The sequence below is a fragment of the Rhinopithecus roxellana genome, chromosome 4 (assembly GCF_007565055.1).
Source record: "Rhinopithecus roxellana isolate Shanxi Qingling chromosome 4, ASM756505v1, whole genome shotgun sequence".
NCBI lineage: Eukaryota > Metazoa > Chordata > Mammalia > Primates > Cercopithecidae > Rhinopithecus > Rhinopithecus roxellana.
In genome coordinates this window covers 50,966,057-50,972,147 of record NC_044552.1, presented here as the reverse complement: position 1 = coordinate 50,972,147, position 6,091 = coordinate 50,966,057, and the positions used below count along the sequence as shown (strand labels likewise).

The following is a 6,091-nucleotide window of genomic DNA, read 5'->3' as shown; positions in this document are numbered from 1 at the left end:
GGAAATGTTATCTAGCAAGGGCCTCTTTGGCATAAAGGGCACAGAATGTGAAACTGACATGTACACACAAGGGAATGCCTTCCTTCAGCAACCTTTCCTTTCCCCTTGTTCTTTCCAAAGCAACTGACACCACAAAATGAGAAGAGGTGGAACGGGAGAAAGGCTTGCAAGGATGACTTACCTGGCTGCTTGCCTTTCAGTTACCTTTGTGGACACAAGAATGCAGAGGTCGGAGCTGCTCTAACACAATGTGGAATTGTGAGCTAGTTTTGTGCCACTAAACTTACCTGATATATATTCTTCAGTGTCCTCAATTCTTTTTACCTTTGCAGAGCTAACTCTTATTTTAGGATTGTGCCAGGATTTAAACTGGGAGCATCAGCTGCAGAGGGCAAAGGAGTCAAGCTAATAAGCTCTCCAATTCTGCTTCTTGCAGACTGCTTCAGTTTTGAAGGAGAAGTTGTTATTTTTAGAATTCTTACTTGCATTCACCCTGAACCCTGAATGATTAACTCCTAGTGTGTCCCTCAAGTTTAGCCCATTTTCCCCCTCTGCTCCTAGGAACATGAGCATGCTTTCCACTCAGTGACCAGGATTTTAAAAAACTATTTTCAATCTGCCTCCTCTTCCTCTACCCATCTCCCCAGTTGCAGCCCTTACCCTCCACCCCTCTCTTATTAAAATCATGTCCATTCAATCTCCAGACTTGTTTGGGGAGGTGGCAGCATTGTAAGATAAACCTTAAGTAATTATTATTATTTATTTATTTATTTTGAGATGGAGTCTCTCTCTGTCGCCCAGGCTGGAGTGCAGTGGCGTGATCTTGGTTCACTGCAAGCTCCACCTCCCGGGTTCAAGCGATTTTTCTGCCTCAGCCTCCCCAATAGCTGGGACTACAGGCACACGCCACCATGCCCAGCTAATTTTTGTATTTTTAGTAGAGACGGGATTTCACCATATTGGCCAGGTTGGACTCGAACTCCTGACCTTGTGATCTGCCCACCTCGGCCTCCCAAAGTGCTGGGATTACAGGCGTGAGCCACGGCACCTGGACTATTTTTTTTCTTTATGTTAAGTTCCAGGGTACAATGTGCAGGATGTGCAGGTTTGTTACATAGGTACACATGTGCTATGGTGGTTTGCTGCACCCATCAACCCATCGCCTAGGTATTAAGCCTCACATGCACTAGCTCTTTTTCCTGGTGCTCTCCCTCCTCCAGCACCCTAGCCTGAAGTTATTATTAAAGTTCAGTTTAACTCTTGTGTCTACAGAGCGTGACTTTGTTGAGTCTTCAACAGATTGTAGCATTACTCACCTTATGTCATTAAACTGCAGAGGGTGGGGTGATAGGATAAGGGAAGCATACAGCTCAGCATGGGGGGAGTTTATTTAAAACTCTTGTGGTCTTTCATTGACTAGGCAGATGAAGTCATTGCTGACTTATAAATCAACAAAATACTTTTAAAATGTAATCTCCTTTTGTGGTTTGTTATAATAAATTACCCTTGACTACTCTTTTAAAAAATCACAAGAGAAAATTATAATTTTCCTTCAATAAATTCAATACTTGTGAGCGTCTCTCAGGTAAATTAAGAGGAAAAATACATACAAATAGTTAGATTTTGGAAATATTTGCACCTAAAACAATAGATGTTCTATGGGAGTAATAAGTAGTTTCTAATGTTGACTTATCTAAATGTATTCTTTCTTTTTTTTTAATGTGACTATGATGACCAGGAAAGGAGCCAAAAAAAAAAAAAAAAGGTTTGAAAATAAATGCAAAACCTTAAGTGGTGCACACCTGTAATCCCAGCAATTGGGGGCTGGGGAGGGGAGGCAGTGGCTGAGGCTGAAGGATGGCTTGAGCCCAGGAGTTTGAGACCAACCTGAGCAACATAGTAAGATCCTGTCTCTTTAAAAAAGAAATAAATTGGCCAGACATGGTGGTTCATGCCTGTAATTCCAGCACTTTGGGAGGCCAAGGTGGGCAGACCACCTGAGGTCAGAAGTTGAAGACCAGGCTGGCCAACAACATGGTGAAACCCTGTGTCTACTACAAATACAAAAATTAGCTGGGCATGGTGGCAGGCACCTGTAATCCCAGTTACTGGGGAGGATGAGGCAGGACAATCGCTTGAACCCGGGAGGCAGAGGTTGCAGTGAGCTGAAATCGCACCACTGCACTCCAGTCTGGGTGACAGGGTAAGACTCCGTCTCAAACAAAAAACAAAGACAACAAGGAAATAAATAAGGAAAAAAGGAAAAAAAAAGAACTTGCAAACTTGCAATGAAAAACGGGCGCATTTGCTAACACTGCCCAAATTAGGTGATGTGTTATTTTATTTTTTTAACTTTTTACCTGCAAGAGAGATTCTCTGGCATGAACTGAAGGTGCTGTCTTTTCTGAGTGATGTGTTTTATTTTATTTTTTATTTTTATTTTTTTTTATTTTATCCGTTTGTTTTATTCCATCACTGTCCAGAATATTCCAACTTCCAATATTCCAACACTGTCCAGATTTTGCTGCACATTAAATAAAAGGGAGGTTTGGGTTCCAGATATAACCACAGTGATGACTAGTGGGCAACAGGTGTGGGAGATAAATGCATCATGGTTGACTCCTAGAATTGTCCAGGACACCTGAAAATATAAGTTTATGCAGGAGAGAAAGCAAGTATATCTGGTCCTACCATCATTCATACCCAAGCCGAAGGTGTTTTTAAATTATAATGTCTTCATTGTTTTTTGTTGTTGTTGTTGTTCCTTTTCATAATACTTGTAAGTAGAGCTTCAGAATAGATATTGGTAGTCTTTTTTTTTTTTTTATATACAAGAAAAAAACAAACAATCCCATCAAAAAGTGGGCAAAGGATATGAACAGACATTTCTCAAAAGAAGACATTCATACAGCCAACAGACACATGAAAAAATGCTCATCATCACTGGCCATCAGAGAAATGCAAATCAAAACCACAATGAGATACCATCTCACACCAGCTAGAATGGCAATCATCAAAAAGTCAGGAAACAACAGGTGCTGGAGAGGATGTGGAGAAATAGGAACACTTTTACACTGTTGGTGGGATTGTAAACTAGTTCAACCATTATGGAAAACAGTATGGCAATTCCTCAAGGATCTAGAACTAGATGTACCATATGACCCAGCCATCCCACTACTGGGTGTATACCCAAAGGATTATAAATTATTCTACTACAAAGACACATGCACACGTATGTTTATTGCGGCACTATTCACAATAGCAAAGACTTGGAATCAACCCAAATGTCCATCAGTGACAGACTGGATTAAGAAAATGTGGCACATATACACCATGGAATGCTATGCAGCCATAAAAAAGGATGAGTTTGCGTCCTTTGTAGGGACATGGATGCAGCTAGAAACCATCGTCCTTAGCAAACTATCACAAGAACAGAAAACCAAACACCGCATGTTCTCACTCATAGGTGGGAACTGAACAATGAGATCACTTGGACTCGGGAAGGGGAACATCACACACTGGGGCCTATCATGGGGAGGGGGGAGGGGGGAGGGGGGAGGGATTGCATTAGGAGTTATACATGATATAAATGATGAATTGATGGGTGCTGACGAGTTGATGGGTGCAGCACACCAACATGGCACAAGTATACATATGTAACAAACCTGCACGTTATGCACATGTACCCTAGAACTTAAAGTATAATAAAAAAAAAAAAAAAAAAAAAAAGAGTGATGTGTTTTAACATTGTACTGAGTATGGTTAGGGTGGCTCTTGACAGGATAATACTTTTTTTTTTTAAAAAAATAAAAAATAATTGTATTTAGGCCGGGTGTGGTGGCTCGTGCCTGTAATCCCAGCACTTTGGGAGGCTGAGACAGATGGATCACCTGAGTTCAGGAGCTTGAGACCAGCCTGACCAACATGGAGAAACCGCGTCCTTACCAAAAATACAAAATTAGCTGGGCGTGGTGGTGCGTGCCTGTAGTCCCAGCTACTCAGGAGGCTGAGGCAGGAGAATCACTTGAAACTGGGAGGTGGAGGTTGTGGTGAGCTGAGATCGTGCCACTGCACTCCAGCGTGGGCAACAAGAGCAAAACTCAGTCTCAAAGAAAAAAAATGTATTTACTTAGAAGCATTCAGAATGTCAACAAAACAGCTGCAACTTTTTTTTTTTTTTTTTTTTTTTTTTTGCAATTACAGAGTGATATTCAGTTAATGAAACAACAATTTTCTGGTATAAGCTGTATCAGAGACAACTGAAGATTAAAAAAACTACTATCGCCATATATAACTAATTTGTGCTGTGCACCGAAAAGAACCTGTTTGAAATTTCCATGCCAATTTACAACCCCCATACTTTACCAGGCAAGGTTAGTGGTTATTGAAAATACCACCAGCGCGTGGTGGCATGCGCCTGCAATCCCAGCTACTCAGGAGGCCAAGGCAGGAGAATCACTTGAACCCGGGAGGCAGAGGATGGAGTGAGCCAAGATGGTGCCACTGCACTCCAGCCTGGGTGACAGAGGAGACTCTGTTTCAAAATATAAAAAGAAAAAAGATACCACCAGGACAGGGCTATCTAAAGACACATTTCGGTAGTGTGTTAAATTATACAAGACACTGTGTGGTTTAAAAACAAATTTTACACAGCCTTACATTTCATTTTTTTTCTTTAAAGGGAGTGAGTTGTGTACAGGCAGGCTAAATGCTTTACAGACAAGAAAAAAAAACTAGAACCAACTTATTAATGATCATTGTCTTCTTCATTCTCATCTCTTCATCTCCCTCTCCTCACCCTCTTCATTTTCCTCAACTTCCTCCTCTTTTTCTTGCTTTTTTTCAGCCTTGACAACTCCCTTTTTTGCTGCATCAGGCTTTCCTTTAGCTCGATATGCAGCAAGACCCTTTGTGCATTTTTCCTTCAGCTTCGCAGCCTTCTTTTCCTAAGGCTGCTTGTCACCTGCAGCAGTGTCATTCCACATCTCTCCTAGCTTCTTCGCAGTGTCACCAATGGACACGCCAGGATGTTTTGGGCAATACTCAGAACAGAACAGAAAAAAGGCTGAAGGAGGCCTCTTGGGTGCCTCGGGATCCTTGAACTTCTTTCTTGTCTCCCCTTTAGAAGGGATATAGGTTTTCATTTCTCTTTCATTACGGGCCTTGTCCGCCTTTGCTGTATCTTCAAATTTTCCTTTCTCTTTAGCAGACATGGTCTTCCAGCTCTCTGAGCACTTCTTAGAAAACTCTGAGAAGTTGACTGAAGCATCTGGATGCTTCTTCTTATGCTCCTCCTGACAAGTTTGCACAAAAAATGCATATGATGACATTTCGCCTCTTGGCTTCTTAGGATCTCCTTTGCTCATGTTGAGTAATTTTTCCTTGGTGAGGCAGAGTCGCCCAGTGCCTGTCTGGCTCTCACTTGTCCTGGTGTTGTCTCTATGGAGAGGATGATAATTTTAAATAAGCATGTTTTATCCTTCAGTTCTCTGAAGCAGGTTTTATACGAAATCTGAATCTGACTGAGAATGTTACTGTTCATTCTTTTCAAAGTTCCAAGTAGTGAAGCCACAAAAGGAATTTCTCATTTTCTTTAGTATGGCTTATGCAAATAAAACCTGGTGGCTAAGACCTAAAGAACACAGTTCTAATCTCTGAAATGCTGATGACTTCAGGCAGAAGCACAGATGGGTAGGGAGAGGGAGGCAAAGGGAGAGATTTCTCTCCCATGATCACGTTGTCCCAAAAAGGGTCCTTGTGTACAGTTTATAAGGTCACATGTTGACACAATCGTTGTTAAGACCTTGATAAAAAGAGTCAGAGGAAGCCAGTGTGAAATATTCAATGACATATCAGTGGTGAGGCCTTGAGGCATATAAAGAAGGTCATCGAAGTTTGCCATTTCTTTTATCTGCTCTTGCCCACCTCTGCCTAGATGTTACAAATGAAGGAAATATTTGTTGAGAATATATTCATCTGAGTGCACTATGTGAATAACGAGAATGTTGCAATAATGTATGACGGTATGTACTGGCTCTTTCAATATTAAGGACCTCGTATTGTCCTTTACTAAGCTTAAGGCTTGTCCAAA

The 6,091-nt window shown here is 41.4% G+C and overlaps 1 pseudogene; it reads right to left on the bottom strand.

Moving 5' to 3' along the window:
• Positions 1 to 4,946: 4,946 nt before the first annotated feature.
• On the bottom strand, positions 4,947 to 5,366 carry LOC104663234 (annotated as a pseudogene).
• Between the last annotated feature and the right edge of the window lie 725 nt (positions 5,367 to 6,091).